The sequence below is a fragment of the Miniopterus schreibersii genome, assembly GCF_964146895.1.
Source record: "Miniopterus schreibersii genome assembly, chromosome: 8".
Lineage (NCBI taxonomy): Eukaryota > Metazoa > Chordata > Mammalia > Chiroptera > Miniopteridae > Miniopterus > Miniopterus schreibersii.
Window position 1 is genome coordinate 36,735,278 of NC_138109.1, and position 17,543 is coordinate 36,752,820.

At 42.1% G+C, this 17,543-nt stretch overlaps 1 protein-coding gene across 12 annotated transcripts in view; it reads left to right on the forward strand.

The window, feature by feature from the left end:
• FGGY (FGGY carbohydrate kinase domain containing) overlaps positions 1–17,543 on the forward strand; it is a 354,457-nt gene that overhangs the window by 106,921 nt on the left and 229,993 nt on the right. The window contains exon 1 of one of the 12 annotated variants that reach the window (XM_081145348.1): positions 12,428–12,612. The exons of the other annotated variants lie outside the window; for them this stretch is intronic. The gene's annotated coding sequence lies outside the window, so the exon portion shown is untranslated. Of the gene's footprint in view, positions 1–12,427; positions 12,613–17,543 lie in introns of those variants that run through there. 12 annotated transcript variants of the gene reach the window in all.

Below are 17,543 nucleotides of genomic sequence, written 5' to 3' on the forward strand. Positions count from 1 at the left end.
CACATTCTAGAAGCTCTGCATGTCTCCACTTGCCAGTCCTTTGTGCCTCTAGGCTACCTGGTACTCTACCTTTGGAGCAGCAGTGGCAGTAATGGTGGTAGATCTCCAGGAAAAGTTGTCATAGTAATTGGAAGAGTAGTAACAGCAGTAGGAGTGGAAGTAGTATCATAATTTCCATTCACAGTTTCAGAACAGGTTGAAAGATGAAGTGACCTGACCAAGGTCTCACAGCTAATAAGTAAACAGCCAAGCCAGCAGTGGAACCAGAGCTGACTTCCTTCAGAGCCCACCGCTAGCCTGTGGCAGCTTTCAGTCCAGTCACACTGCGTGACAGTGGCTTCTTTATGTGATTATCTTCCCCACTAGATCCTGAACTCCTTGAGGAAAAAGACTCATCTAACTCACCTTTGTGTTTGTTGCCCAGGGATGTAGTTGGTAACCAGTACATATTTTAGACTTCTAAATCTGGGTCTCTAAGCCTTGGTGTTCTTGACATATTGGGCCCGGTAATTCTTTGTTGTGGGGCTGTCCTGGTGTGCATTGTAGAATGATTAGCACCATCCTTGGCATCTACACACTGGGTGCCAGTAGCATACCCCTGTAGCAGCCCTACCTCTGGCCCCCCAGTCAGGAAGACCACAGATGTCTCCAGACATTGCCAGCTTCCCCCGGGAGGCAAATCCCCCTGGTTAAGAACCACTGATTTAAATGAAATGATGGCCCAGGAGCCTCAAGTAGTGCTCACATCGAGAAAGGGCATCCTCGGGATTGGTCAGGCTGCTGGATTCCCCGAGGACGATGATGTATTTCTCAGGCCTCTGAGTTCTGGAGCACAGAGAGCAGGCTTGTTCTACTCCAAGGTCGTCTGGGCAGGTGGTCATGATGATCTCCCTGAGTGAGCCAAGCCTTCCTGGGGAATTCCAGAGAGGGTCCCTCTGGAGGCAGCTCTCGCTGGACCATGCAGACCCGCCATCTGGCCTGGCACTGCCTGGCAAAATCTCATCGCTGCAAAAATATGCTTTTGTAAATCTGGCACACAGGGGCTGTGTTCCGTTCCCTGACTTCTCTTTTCTGTTTCCAGATGTGTCCCTGGAGACACATGGAGCCCAGTGAGAACTCTGTTGGAAACCAAGTCTCTTATTTTTTGCCAGCCCCGTCGTCATGATTCTTCCTGCCATCTAAATTATGTTACCCACTTGGTGGGCAGTCCTGGATACCATTTCCACCTTTATTATTCTGGGGCCTGTAGCATGTTGCAAGGAGAAAACTGTATAGGTTATTCCACAAATGGGGTTAACCCTTCTTTGCTTGTATTGCCCTTATTGATGAAAAGAGACAGGAATTCAAGATCCACTATTTAGTACCTGTGTCCCTTTGGGGAATATACTTAACTTCTTTGACGCTTCATTTGTTTGTCTGCAAAACAGAGTGACTATTTGTCTGAGCTACCCCCACAGACCTAGTATAAGAGCAGAATAAGTTAATCTGTGCAAAAGGCTTAGACCACTAGTTTAATCTACAGTGAGTGTGCCTTTGCATCTGAGAAGACTGCAGCCTTCTTGGTCATGGGCATTCAGTTAAGGCACACTCTGTGTCTGTCTTTTTCTCCCAGTTTCCAGGACCTAAAAGGCATTCAGTAAAATATGTGGTGAATGACTGAAGAAAAGTTGGAAAGTCAGACCTTGTGGTCCACTGTCCCAGTGGGGGCTAGGGAGGAGAATGGAGGGATATTGTGGGTTATTGTGTTCCTTATATTTGTGACAGACGTTCCGCACAATCACGTTTTTAAGAGTTCACCCAGCATTTAGGGCTTACCAACTCAAGTGCCTACAGAATACCTGTGGGACTCCTGCAGGTAGGAGACAAGGCAGGGGTGGGGGGTGACCCAGGGAACTGGGGAGGGCAGGCCCAGCCTAAAATATCCCAGTCTCCACATCAGCCAAACAGAATATGTTTTTGAGCCATTGTAGGTCTTCAGACAACAATTTGCAACTCCTCATTTACAAGGGCACCTGGGATAAACACTGGGATGGGTGCTGGGCAGATAAAAATGAGGAGCTCAGGGTCCAGTAGGAGAGATGGACAGGAAATGAGTAATGAGAACAGCTAAGAGGTATTGAGAGCTCAGCCAGGCACTGTCGTCTGTCCGTTACAAATGACACCTTGTATTTAGTCCTTGCAACAGCCCAGGGTGAGGTGGGGGATATTTTTGCCCGTTTTATGGGTGAGGACAGTTAAGAATGAAGAAGAGTAACTCACCCAAGGCTAACAATAAAATATACTGTGCTGTGTCCAGTGACGGAAGAAAGTGCAGAAGCCTCACCCCCCACTTTAGATCCCACTCCTTCCACTCTGCCCTTCCTGCCCCTCCGCCACACAGCAGCCCGAGTGATCATACAATCTAACTGAGCTCATGTCACTCACCAGGGCACCAGCAGTTGTTTAAGCAGTAACGTCCCACTCCAAGGAGGCCCGTGCCACCTGGACTCTGCCAGCTGAGCCCTCCTCCTCGTGCTCTGCTCAGGTGGACGGGACCCTTGCCACCCCCAGGCCGTTATGGCCACTCTTCCCTTTGCCCATGTCTCTCCTTATGGTGAAGGACCTCTCTTGTTCCTCAGGCCTCGGCTCCAATGTCATCTCGGAGACTTCTCTGTCCACCCTGCCCAGAGCTGGTCTCCTGGCGTATTTTCTTTCTTTTCACCCTATTTGCTCTCTAGCACGTGTGTCTGACACCCTCACTAGGATGTAAGTTTGGGGAGTACAAGGACTTGTCTTGTTCCCTGCCGCATACAATGGCCAGAACAAAGTAGATGCACAATAAAGACATGTTAACAAAATGAGGCATCACATGGGAGGAGAGACCTTTACTGGGAAGGTTCAGAGTCAGAGTGATTACAACTCCCCGCTCCACATAGGGGAACAAGGACACAGTCGGATTTGAACTATCATGATAACACCTCGCTTGAAACCCGCCATTGCCTCCCCACTGCCCTCAGAGACCCCAGCACTTGACAAGGGCTGCAGACCTTGCTGTCCGGCCCCTGTGGCTCCTCGGGCTTCCCCTCCTGCGGTTCTCTGCACAGCCCCCTGCAGGCTTAGCCACACAGACGCACCGTCCCCCAGGCAGGCTGCACTCTGCCCCACCCCAGCCCTTGCTCACGCTCTCTTCCCGCAGCCCTCCTTTTCCTTCTGGTTTCAACTTAAACACTTCTTCCCCAGGAACATTGCCCCAAACGTTTGCACTAGATTAGGTCCCCCTCAAGTGCCCTTCATTGCATTGATCACAATTGCCATTCTGTCATTATTTTCATATTGACCATCTAATTTCTGGCTCTTCTGCTGTTGCCCCCGAGAATGGCAGCCTGTCCATCTTACTCCTCTCTGCGTACCTGGGCCCGACAGGTGGCAAGTGCTAAGTAAATGTGTGTCCAGGAAATGAGTAGGTTACTGGATGAATGAAGAGCTCCCAAATCTGCTTTATCCCACCTCCCTCCTCTGGAGAGTCTCACCAGGATGAGATTTCCCCACCCCGCAGGCGCTTGCTCCCTTGCTCCCGGGAGATGGCTGCCTTTATCTGGGAACTGAGAAAAGTTGAATGACAGGGACAAGGAGCCCTGAGTTTGTCTTGTCGCAACCCAGGAAGGGGAAGAACTTTGGCTTTTACTGTTATAACTGGGACTAAAATTAGCACTCTGGGGGTGATCTTTGTTTACCTCTGCCTAAGGCCACTGTCCTTGGAGAAAGGTCAAGAGAAACTGGACAGGAGGTAGGTGTTTACAAGTTCTGTCCAAATGATCCCATGATACCACACCACAGGCTCTCATTACCCTGACCCCTTGTTAATTAGAGCTGAGGAGGCCACACGGGGAACTTCGGACATTGGATCTCTGACTTTGTGGTAGGATCCAGAACCCAGGATGTCCTCTTGGACACTTTGCTCTCCCTCACCCTCCTTGCCCAGTCTCTCCCCACCTTCTCATGATTTCCCCTCCCTGATAGCTTCTCTTTTTCACGGCTCTTGGGAGTAGGGCAGGGGGTTGGGGTCGTCTGAGTTCTGTTGTTTCCTAAGGAGCCCTGTGTTTTAATTTCTATTATGTGTGAAGATATCTGCCATGACCACCAGATTGGTGTTCTGGATGGTTGTTGGGAACCAGCTCCATACAGTAATTCAACCAAGAAGGGAAAAGTGTGGGGGCAGAGATGAACCCACTCTTGCTCTGGTAACAATGATAACACCACCCATCCTGCAGTGGAGCTGTCTCTACAGGCCAGACAGTAACTAAGCACACAGTCTGCCGCCCTTGGGACTGGCCCTTTCTCAGTCATGGTAAGATCCAGAGACAGCTTACTAAGCTCATCTTCAGGTCTTCTATACCTCCTTAAAACCTAAGGAAGGTGCACAAACCCTTATTTTTTTTTAGCAAATTAAATTATTTGAGACCTTGGTTTCTAATTTCACCATCACGACTACCTCTCGCTATATACACATTTATAGGGACTTATAAACAGTTATGCAACTGTTTTGTTGATCTGGAAGAAAAATTGCAGTTGCTAATATTAGGGAATACTAATTTTGGCTGTGCAACGTTGACTCAATTATTTAGTTTAACTATATTTCTTCTTACCAGAACTGTTGGGCGGCAAAAATCAGATGTGTCAAAAATACGTAATAGGATGCTGGGCTCAGAGCTGGCTCCCTTTTTCCTTTGGTTGCTGTGGCTGTCCTTCTGGTTGGATCACTGCCCTCTCCCTCTCTCCCTCTTCACTGGACAGTGCTTGTTTATCCTGCAGGTTTCCTCTTAGATGTCACTTCCCCAAGGAGCCTGTCCCAGACCTTTGGAGTACATTTAACCCCTCTTATTATATGATTTCATGGTATACTTTTCCACTTAAGACAATTGTGTTTATGTAATTATAGGTGAAATACTGGCCTCTCTTCCTCCCTCCTGAGTTCAGGTGGGTAGATAGCATATCTGTTTCCTTCTGTGACTGGCACAAAGTGGGCATTCAGATTGACTGTCACCAGTCAACATGTTAGCAACCTCCATGTCATTAAGTCCTCTTTTATTTGTTTTTACCTTTTATTTTGGAAAATGTCAAAGGTTATATAACAGTAAAGAGAAGAGTATAATTACATTTCACAGACCCAGCACATGTAGTAGCTGAGAACATATTTGCCCTACATTCCGCTTCCTAAGCGATGAGCCTCGCGACAGCTTTGGTAGGAATGTTAGAGAAATACTTAAGATATGTTAACACTGATGTTATAAATGCGTCAATATGCAGCTCGCTCTGGATATAATGTCCATGTACACATATGCCTATGTCAGCGATGGCACAGATGGACTGGGATGAAGGTAAACACATAATTTAAAATGTTCTGGTTTGGAGTTTCTACATAAATGCCATGGAAAACATGAATACTTCAACCCGTTCTCAATATCGAGTGGAATTAGGCTCAAAGGAACTCTGACTTTTGGAGGGAATTTGAGCCAGTTTATAGGCTGATAGGAGAATTGTGTCAAGATATAAAATCTGCCCTTCCCACATGGTCTTTGCGCCAGTCCAGGAGAGATCTTAGGGTTTTAGAACAGACTGTTTAATATGGAGATTTTCTGTGGAGTCTGATGGGCAGATTTCAGGAGCAGTTTGACAGTGTGTGTGTGTGTGTGTATTTCAATGTGGCAAGTTAAGTTGAACAAATAGGAGTGCTGCTAATAATAGGTATTGTTTATTGAGAGCCTATGTGCGTCCTTCGCTATGCGAGGAGTATCTGTTCCTTACAACAGATAATTTTAAGTTTGATGCTATTACCTCCACGTTAGATGTGAGAAAATGGGAAGAATAAGAGAGTTGCCCAAGCCTAATCACAGAGCAAGCAGAAAGCTGGGATTTAAATTCAGGCCTGCCTATTTCCAAAACCTTTGCCCTTTCTCTAATACTACACAGCACCCTCAAACATGCTTTTTGTTTGCTTTAGAGATAAGTACCAGTTGGAAACTTTCAGTTCCTCCCTCATTTTACTGACAACCCAGAATGCTTTACAAATCTGCAGAAGTAGCTAGCTCTAAGGTTTAGGCATATCCTATTTTTTTTAATGGCTGACATTGGTGTTTTCTCCTTTTCTGGTTTGGAAAGATTTTTCAGAGTCAGATCTCTGTTGTGACAACTGTTTAAAACCCTCCCTGAAGGTGCCAAGTCCATCCCATTAGCTGATCTTCCATTAGGCAGTCAAATCCATTGTGTCCCCTTCTGGATGCATTTCTGTGGATGGGAAGCCAAAGGTTTTACATGTGGTTGGCAGCTATCAATTAATTGACTAAATTGTAACTTTTCAATTTTAGGTATTCATTAAAAAATAATGCGATAATAAATTTGGGCTTATTTGTCCCAGACGAGGGGGGAAATAATTAAGAAATGAATTTATTTTGACTCAAGGATAATAAATATCTTTTGATCACATTCAGTGATTTACATACGGGGTCGCTTACCTGACCCCAGCCAACTTTCAAGTTTTCGTTGTTACTACGTCCCAACACCTCCCTTTGCTCAGATTAAACAAGGCCATTCCCTGTTCCCGGGCATGACTCAAATAGTCATACTCTGCGTCTTTGGTTATAATGTTTGTCACATTTACCATCTTAAAGAATTTTTAATACCTACCTTATAATCTACTTCTTCCTCGAATTTTTTTCCAGCACGTGACAGCCCAACTACCTACTGCCTTTCTATTCTTTGTTGCTCCATAGTTTGTGTTTCTTCAATGCTACTTACTATGTTTCACTTATATCACAGTAATTGATGGAGTTATTTTCTCTCCTTCAGTGGACTGAGGGGACTGGGACTCATGTTTTATTTCCATGCTCCTGACACCTCGCAAAGAATTTGCACTTCATAGGCACTCAATATATTTTATTAAATTGAAATTTAAAAAGGAAACTTGTGTGCTTTTATTTAAATAAGACCATAAATTAGGCACAACTGTCTTCATGAATTTGAAATTCTCAGAAACGTTATTCTTCAGTGTTGTTCTTTTGTTGGTATAGAAGAGGTTGGCTTTAGTCAAGGGAGGAGATGCAGTGCTCACCTCTGTATCTCTGTGGTGCCATGCTCAGCGCTGGCATAAATAACTTGGGAATTACTGAATCACTACATGAATTGATGGAGTGTCCTGAGTGGTTTCCCCCTGCATTTGCAGAGGGGGCTCTGTTTGGGCCCAAGATTGGTGTGCAAGTTCCAGATATGAACCTAGAATTTGGCTTTTAACTTAATTTTATGTTGAGTTGAGCAAGGCTGAGCTGGGTTGCTTCTGTCATTATTTCATTTAGTTCAGATAATAGTCACCTAGTTGGAGCTGAAAGCCCATCCGATTTCTCTGGAGTGTTCTTAGCAAAGTTTTCATTTGAGTAATTTTCTTTCATCAGTATTTTCTTTTTCAGAGGTAGGTGTGAGATGATGCTGGTGGTAGTGATGGTAATGACGATGTTGCTGGTGAAAACGAGAACAAAAATAGTTATCTTTTATTGGGCATGTGCAGTGTTCCAGGTAGCGTGCTCTGTGCTTTATGTGAATTAACTCACTTACTTAATTTATGACATAAGTACCTCTATTACCCTCCTTAACAGATCAAGAAAATGAAGTGCAGGGAGGTTATCTCGCCTACGAGTGAATGGTGGCATCACCATGTCTGATCTAAAACCTTTATTCTGTAAATGTTCAGCAGTGCCCTCTTCATTGCTGCAGTGAAATCAATACTGGACGAGTCCTTAGGAGATCAATTATTCCATCTCCCACCTGAGGCAGGATCATACTTGAACTGTATGCTTTGGTGCACACACTCTGCCTGAAACATCTCCTACGCAACATCGGTCCACCTGGTGAACTCCGACTCATAGCTCAGGACTCACAGCTCAAACATCTCTGTGGAAGCTTCTTTAATATTCCCAAGTAGAGTTGACCCCTTCCTCTCTCGTTCCTCTTAAATACCTTAAATTTCACCAGTGAAATCCCCCATCACGCAGAGGCTATGTTTCTAGAGGCAGTGTTTATAGTAGCTATGGATGTGGATTCTGAAGCTATTTATGCTCAAATGCTGGCTCTCCCCATGTTAGCTAGGTGATCCTAGGGTACTCCACTCCCCTGAGAGACTAATTATTTCTTGAGGCCAGAGATATTATATTTACTATGAATGGCTTAAATGGCTAAGACACAAAATTGCCATGTTCTTTTTTTTTTTTTTTTACATTGAAAAACTTTTAATTTTGAAATAATTATATATTCACAGGAAGCTTCAAAGAAATGACAGAGATGTCCTTATACCCTTTACCCTCCTTAGTGTTGATATCTTGCATAAGTATAATACAATAAAAAAAACAGAAAATCTACATTGGTACCATCAATAGAACTTACAAAATTGCTGTGTTCTTGACGTCAATAGTAAGTCTGACTGTATCTTTTCTCAGAAGAGCTGATATACTATTTCTGCCAGTTAGTTTCTGGATCTCAATTCCTGAAGGACATTGAGAACCAAGCTTTGTTGTTGTTGTTGTTGTTATAGTTTTCAGTAGACTATTTTTTAGAGCAGTTTTAGGTTCACAGCAAAATTGAGGCCAAGGTACAGAGATTTCCCATATACTTCCTTCTCTCACATGTGCTTAGCCTTCCCCACTTTCCCCCTCCCCCACCAGAGTGGTGCACTTGTTGAAACTGATGAACCTGTCCCCACACATCACTGTCACCCAAAGTCCATGATGTCCATTATGGTTCACAGTCGATGTTGTGAATTCTATGGGTTTGGACAAATTTATGAGATGTATCCACCACAATAGTATCATGCAGAGTAGTTTCACTTCCCTAAAAATCCTGTGCTCTGCCTCCTTCATCCCTTGAGAACCTAGTTTTGAGGTCGTTCTTCTTTTCGTTCCTTTTTCTTTTCTATTTTCATTTCCTGTTTCTTTTCTTCCTTTTTTAAGAGACAAGATATCTTGAAAGTTATGAAGACTTCAGGCCTATGCTTGTGGTTCATGAACTCTTTTTTTAAATGCTTTCTTCTCTTTGCCTTGCTTGAAAAGTCTTAATCTGGCTTTCTTCCCTTGGTGCCAGAGAGATACTGCTCTGTGTTAAAGCTCTCAGCTCTGAGAACTAAGTGAGCTCTTTGGGTACTGGAAGAGCTGACGCCATAACTAAGAAGGCCACTAATATCACCATGGTGACTTCCACATGTCATTTTGTCCACTATGGTCACCTGGAGCACAGAGTCCTGTCAAAAGAACAGGGTAAGGAAAAGTCTCTCCTAGTGCTTTTGCAACCTGCACCATGGGGGAGCAATGGCACCCTTTCTAGAGACACAACCAAAAGTAGTAGAGTAAGAGAACTAGAACCATAAGATCTGCTAAATATTCTCACGGGTTATAAGTACCAAGTGCCTGTGGATGGTATCACTGGGCAGAATCAGGCGTAGCAGTTGGGGATGGTTAGTGTAAGGGAAATCCCTATTCCTTTCAATACCTCTTCCAGTTGTCAATGTCTCATAAAAGATAAAGGTAAAGAATATTTGTGAGTGCCTACAGTATGCTAGGTACCGTGCTAAACTATAACATAATTGTTATTATTATGAGAATTTGTAAAGATAATCCTAGCTTATCAAGAAGAGATTAGTTTTTGCCCTGGCCAGTGTGGCTCAGTTGGTTAAAGCATTGTCCCCTACACTGAAGGGTTGCAGGTTTGATCCTGGTCGGAGCGCATGTGGGAGGCAACTGACCTGTTTCATTCTCACATCAATATTTCTCTCTCTCTCCCTATCCCTTCTCGATCTAAAATCAGTAAAAGCATGGACTCGAGTGAGGATTAAAAAAAAAGTCTAAAAAAATGAGATTCATTTTTTAAATTTATTTATGTTGAAGAGTATTCTCAAGTTAAGATGATGTTTGTTGGATGTACCAGAGGCCGTATATTAATCATAAAGTGGTTTAATAGCCAAGCAGATTTGGAATGCACTGGGCCGGTTGGCAGGAGCTATTTGAATCTGCCCCTTGCTCACCCTCTGCCAGGAATCTTACATTATCTCGTCAAGGCAGAGCAGCCATGAATGACCATGTTATTCATATAATTCCATTTCCTTCCCCGCCCCCCTCCCCACTAGGTGCTTTAGAATAGCTTTGCTCTTTCTCACGTATTTCTTGTCTGTAGCATTAGATCCCAGGCTTATTGATATGTGTACTTTAGATAACTTGGGATCAGGCCACAGTGTTCAACTTAACAAATAGCAAGTTTTAGATTTCATTAGGACTGAAGAATATTGGAAGATACGGATTGAAAAGACACAACTATCTGTCCTTGTCGATATACTATGTATTATCTTCTAATAGGGCTGGACAAAATGGGTTGATGCTGGAAGGTATATTTTAATATTGGAGTTTATAGACTGTTTGGGAATGTTCTTTCCGAGTTACACTGGGATAGACGCATATGTCCTCAGTCTCTTCTCCGTTACAGTGGGACATGGCTTTGTGATTGAGAATAGGTCTTGGTTTCGATAACCTCATATACATAATAGGGTAGGCCTTGTGGAGGAAGCTAGCAAGAGAATGTGAGACCCTGAAGCCAAAGGGTTTAGAAGAACTAGAAGGTGCCCCACTGGTGAGTTTTTAGATGGCTAGAGACAAAAGGCTGAGATTAAGCCTCAAGCCCAGGAAGTCAGAATACGCCTGAAATCATTGAGTCAGAAACCCTACATCACTGGAATGGGGAAGGAGCTAGAGCAAAGGCAGAGGCAGACTAGAGGCGGGGCTGGGTGGGGCAAGGCCTGAGGATGTACTCATCAAAAGACAGCCCCATTTTAACAGCCTTTAGCCTTACAGTCTGCTGTTGAAAACTGAAGGAGTGGACAGATGCTCAGTGGGGCCCATTAGCCCCTTAGTGGAAGACTCTAAGGAGAGGTATAAATGGTCTTTCGTTGTGTCTTTTAGTGCCATAAGCTCTAGGAACACCTGTAATATATTTACACTTCCTAGTATTTATTAGAAATTTGAGCAAGCCCTTCATGTATTTCTCTCTTCTACTAGACTCTAATGTCCACAAAGGAAGAGACAATATCTGTGCTCGGTACAAAATAAGAGCTTACTCAATGTTTGTTGAATGACTGAGTGACGGAGGGAGGGAGGGAATGGTTCTTTTCCTCATTTGGGGAAAACACGCAGCTGTTGCAGTTGGCGTGGAGGGGCCCTCACTGAGATGAGCCTGCTCCGCACTGTCTCTCACTTCCAGCACTCTGCACATGTGTTTCTTCCCATCTGGAAAATTCTTCCCTCCCCCACTGACACTGCCTCTGCCGCTCCTGCCTCTTCCTTTGCTCCCACGCGTACTGACCATCCATCTACCTGACATGTTCTTTCTTTAGCAAACATTTTAATGCCTTCAGTCTGGTTACTATGAACTCTGTATGTCCAGGAACCTCTTTTGTCTTGTATGATAATTTTGCACATTTCCACTCTTATTCATTGTGGGTTGGCTTTACAGCTGAACTTTCAGAAACAATCTTAATCGTCACACTTTGAGGGAGCATCTTATTGTCCCTATGTCTTGGCCCATGGTTTGCATCTCCACACATCCTTACAGGAAACCCAAGGCAGCTACTTATTGGTTCCCTAGGACTGTTTTATGAACTCTCCATCTATTAATTTTTTTTAAATTTCTCCTCTTTTCTTTATAAGAAAAGGAGATAGCAGATAAGATAAACACAGAGAAACCAAATATCTCAAATTTTTACACTCTGTCACGTGAGATACTTTGTCTTTGCAGTGGTTTGTTAATATTGTTTTACGAATGGGCTTGAATAGGCACACAGTTGACAAGTGTAGACGTTTAATTGATCAGACCAGGCTTAGAACTTCTGCCTTGTTCCTTCCTAATGGTACAATCTCAAATGAGTTACCCAACCTTTCTGAGCCTCAGTGTTCTCTGTTCAGTGGGGATACTGATAATATCCTTACCAATTGTGGGAACAGTCACAGTAACCTACACAAAAGTACTAGTCATAGTGCCTGGTGTACTACAGGGGCTCAATAAGCTGTCCCTCGTTCCATTCCCTTTTCCTTTGTTCCCCCCTCCTTGTCTCAGACTGCCTGAAATTGTCATCCTTATTTTTCAGGACATAAATCCTAATCCATGAGTAGAGGGACTTCACCAAGATCTCGGGATATATTGGCAGCGACTTTAGGATCTTCTGTTTTCTGATTCTTAGATCTCTTTCTCTTGGGGGCTTGGGAAAACTCTGTGAACTTGATTATTTATTCAGTTCTTTCATGCTCCCCATATTGTCACAGCCACGTTCGAACTCTGTTATCGGCGAGCCTAACTGAAAAGGCAATTTAATATTGCCCTGCGCTGCGTCACTGCGTGCATTATTCCGGGCTGTCACGGCTCTGTCAGCAAGTCGTGATGAAGTGCAGACGCAGCAGTAACAAGCCTGAAATCTGACAGCTCTTTCACAGAAGCAATTCCGATTGGTGCAGGGGTATTTCTTCAGAAATAAGACCTTCTTGGACTCCCTGTTGAGACAATTAGCTATCCAGTCCAAGGCCTATCTCCCCAGAAGCTGTATCTTCGGTGCTGGTAATTCAGTCTGATTCATAGCTTGGGAAAACAGAGCCATCATAGGCCTGGGGGGCACTGAAGGCTGCAGCCAGGAGTATCTTGGTAATTTATCCCTGCCCTCAGCTCTAATTATTCTGTTATTCACTAGCTTGTTCGATTGAGACTCTCCAGTTCTGCCTTCTCTAAGCAGAGAACAAAAGGTTTTGCTTGAAAGTGGGGCCGGGCAGTGTCAACGCAGTGAACTGCACATAAAGAATGCAGCAGTGCTAACTGCGTTTTTTACAAAAGCTTTTTGGAGAAATACGTGACAATGATCAGGCGTGTGGAAATCAGCAGGCCTTGTGCCTTTGAGTGTGCCTTGCTCTGGGTGAAAGCAGGAAAGTCAGAAGTTCTTGTTCTTGTTGCTAAGGCTGCTTCATGGTCTCAGGAGTGTGGCTGGAATCTTGGTGACACTTTCCCTGTGTTTCTCCCAGAGTTTGGAAGCTCCTACCTGCCTAGAAAAACTCCGAGTAGTGTGCCCACAGTAAATATTTTCTGAATTAATGTGTATTTTAAGATGATGGTGATGAGCCGTTAACTCTGTTGATCAAAAACGAGCTTTGCTTATATTCTGTCATTTTAATCCTCCTACGACTCAAATGATCTGGCTGTACTGTTCCTTCTGTTCCTTCTGCCCTGCCAACTAGCCTTAGGTCTTTTCTTCTGTCTGATCACATTCCCCCAAAATGAGTCTTCACACTATAAACCTGGCAGCCAAGAGCCCTGGGAGTTGAGTTGGAGTAAAGATCTTTAGGGCTGACTTGCCAAAAGGCAGGTCCTTCTTACTTTCTCTATTCATGTCAAGATACCCCTGCCCTTAGCTGGGCCTTGTACACACTCTGAGGATGAACCTCAGCTTCTTTCAGGGTGTGGGAGAGGTAGTACCCTGGTTGTTCATAAAGAGGGCACAGGGGGGTTTAATTACTTCCCACTCGGCTTTCAACCATCCTGCTGTTTTTAGCCCCACTTTTATTCCCACTTTCAGATATACCTGGTGCCACCACTTCCTGAACTTTCCTGGGTCTCTGCAGGGTAATCATTGTGTTCCTGGGTTTTCCCGTAGGTTACATAGGCTTTAGCTTTTCAAGTCTACCAAGAGAGTTACTACTCATCCATCTGTGTTTTCTGGCTTTCAGATTTCTATTGCTCTCATCTTCTATCCTGTTTTCTTTGTCATTGTAGGTTTTTGCCTTTTCTAAATATTCTGCTATTTCGGGGGAATTTGTAAAGGGAGCAGAAGTCACCATGTGTAGTCAATCAGGCATCTTTAACTGGAAGTCTCTCTTTGTTTTTACATTTTTCAAAAAAAAGGAAAAAAGATGTATTAGAGATTTGGCATGCTTTTGTGCCTGGGGAAGTAGGTGATGGGAGGTGTGAAAGGTAGGCAAAATACATTTTTAAAAAAGTTTTCTTCATGCTGTTGAGGCAAGATATGGGCCTTATAATACAAATGATTAAGTGATTGGGAACCTGAAAGCTTTTTTTTGTAACTGGCATTCTGGGGTTCACATTCATTTACTCAGCAAACATGTCCTAAGCTCTCAGAATCGCCAGACAGGTCCTCTGCTTGATGCTGGGGAATGACATGATGAACAAGGCAGGTATGGTCCCTACTGTGGGGGTCATGGCCAGGCCTGAGACACTGGAATTCCCAGGAGGCCAGACGGAGTATGAGGGAATGAAACAAAATAAAATAATGGCATTCTTTTTTGTGAGGAGGTAGATCCTTTAGTACCTTCTGGCCTTCCCACTGATACACACTCTTGCCTAAAAGAGTATAAAATGGAGCAGGCCCACCGTCTGGACTCCTTCAGTCGGACCTTTAATCAACGTGGCCACGGAGGCCACTGAATTTCAGGCAAATCCATATAAAAGACAAGGGTGATCTTACATGACCACATTCGATTACACCATCACGAATTCTTGATTTCTTGTGCAGTTCTTGCACTTCTTGTTTGTTAGTGCTACACTAAAACAACAACAAAAAAGAAATTAACTTTAGTCGAGTTCAAGTTGCCATTCTAACAAGTTATGATTTCTTCTTTAACCATGTGTCTTCTTGGTAAATTGACCCTTTTTCATTATGTAATGTACCTGCTTATCTCTAGTAATGCTGCTTGTTCTGAAGTCTACTTTACCTGATAATCATGTAGCCACTTCTACTTTTTTATCATTAGTATTTGCATGATGTATTTTTTTCCATCTTTTTATTCTTTAACCTGACTCATTTCTTTATATTTGGAATATGTTTCTTGTAGACAGCATATAGTTGGATTTTATTTTTATTCAGCCTGATGATTTCTGCCCTTACTTTGGGGTTTTTAGGCCAATTACATTTAATGGTTGGGTTTTAATGAGCCATTTTGCTAGTTTTTTATTTGTTCCATGTATTCTATACCATTTTTCCCTTTTTAAGCCTTCTGCCAGATTACGGAAGTAATTTTTAGTTTTCCATTTTATCTCCAAAATTGGTTTATTAATTTTATGCCTTTTCTACTGGTTTCTCTAGGATTTATAATTTGCATCTTTAACTTACCACAGGTTACCTTAAATAATTTTATATCCCATCACATATGTGATTTCATATTTCTTTATAATTTGTGCTATAATTGTCATCTGTTTTGTTTGTCCATGTTAATAAATTCCACAGCACATTGACTTTTTCCTAAAATTAATTTTTCAACAATATTTTTTTAAAAATTTAAACAAATTTTAAAATGAGAATATATATTCTTTCTGTTTACTCACGTACTTACTGATTATGATACTCTTATTCCTTTGTGTGGATTTACATTTTTGATTAGTATCATTTTCCTGTTCCTTGAAGAGTTTCCCTTAACATTTCTTGCAGTGCAGGTTTCTTGGAAATGACTTCTCTCAGCTTCTGTTTGTAAAAGTTTGCATTTTGCATTAATTGTTTAAAGATCTTTTTGCTAAATATAGACTTCTAGACTGACTTTTTTCCTTTAAATTTTTTTCAGCACTTTAAATATGCCATTCCATTTTGTTCTAGGTTGCATTGTTTTTGATGAGAAGTCTGTAGACTTTTTGTGTTTATTCCTCTGTCATGTGTCTTTTTCCTCTACTTTTAAGGTTTTCTTTTTTCACTATTTTTTTTGTTTTTTTTTCTTCTTTCTCTCTATATTTATCCAGCTTTGGTTTCATTGAGTTTGACTTTGTGGGTTGATAGCCTTTATCAAATTGAGAAAAAGTTTGGCTCTTGTTTTTTCAAATATTGATGATTAGATGTTGACTATGTAAGTTTTATGTTGTTGGGTGTCTGGATTTTGTCGTCTTTCTTTAAGGAGCTACTTTTTCTGGTAGATGTTAATGTACTTTTGGCTGAGTTTTATCCTGTAGAGTCTGTTTTTTTAAAACTTTGTTAGAGCAGGATTAGAATAGCCTTTACACAGGGAAATTTCAGTCACACTTTAAAGGTATATGTCTTTTAGGATCTCTACTGAATGTCTGGAGTCATCAACGAGGACATTCCACTCTAACTTTAGTAACTCCAATGATCCTCAGCTCTGTGTGAATTCTGAGAACTACTCAGCTCACACTCTCCAGTTCCTTTTCACCCGACATGGAATGTCCTTGTACATATCTGCATCTTAGTAGTCAACAAAGATGGTGTGGGACCCTTGGGCAGATTTTTGGGGCTCTCTTTCTGCATAGCTACTCCCTTTTTGGAAGTCTGTGCTACCACAGCTTCCAGCCACCTCAAATTCTCTGAATTCTGATCTCAATCTCCTCAACTTCGTGAAACTGCAGTGTTTTCCTTGGCATCCCTCTTTCTGCTCTGTGGTCTGGCATGTGCTTCCAGGCAGAAAGCCAGAGTGATCCTGGGGCTCACCTCATTTGTTTCCTTCTCTCAGGCATCACAGTCCTGCACTGCCTGTTGTTCAAGGTCTGAAAACAGTAGTTCCATATATTTTTTTTTCTACTTTTCTAGTTGTTTAAGGCAGGGGTATAAAATTCATTATCTGTTACTCAATCATGTTTAGAAGCAGAAGCTTCTATTATTTCTACTTCAACAAGAGTTTCTATCTTGATGTAGCATTTAGCTTTCTCAGATACTATTTATTCTTCAATATGAATTGATTATTTTCTCTCTTTTAATAAAATACTAGGGTAAAATACATTCATTGATCTTCTGTTACTAAAACATTCTTGAATGTTGTTCATGATGTATTTTTTCTCCACATTTTTTATTAAGTTTGGTCATGTCTTGTTTTGAATTTTTGTGCCCACATTCATAATGTGAGAGTAGCCGCTGATATTTGTTTCCCATACTGCCTTTTGGTTGTTTTTTGTAACATAGTTATATTAGCTTTGTAAATAACTTGAAAAGCATTCCTACTTCTTCAAGACTCTGAAGTACTCTGGAGTGCTCTGTTCCTTGAATATTTGCTAGAACTTTCTAGTACAATCATCTAGGGATGGTTTTACTACTGACTTAATTTTTTTAATGATAATAAATCTATTAAGGTTTCCTATATTTTCTTGAGTCAGTTTTGATAAGTTCTGTTTTTCTAGTTAATTATTCATTTCATCTGAATCTTCAAATTTACTGCCATAATGTTGTTCATGTAAGCTTTATTGTTTTCTATTGATGTCTGCTTTATCTGTAGTTGTGTCTGCCAGTTCATTCAAGTTGTTTGGGGTTTTTTGTCTTCACTCTTTCCACCCCTACCCCCTCAATTATGCCAGAAATTTTTCTGTTTCATAGACAATGTTTTCATAGAACCATATTTGGCTCTTTTGACTTTCTAAATTTTATCTTGTTATTTTATGTCTTTTATCTGCTTTTATCTTTACTACTACTCTTAGATTTCTTTCAGTTTAATTTATTAATGTTTTTCATAATTTTCTAAGTTGGCTGCTTAGGGTATTCATTTTCTTTTCCAATA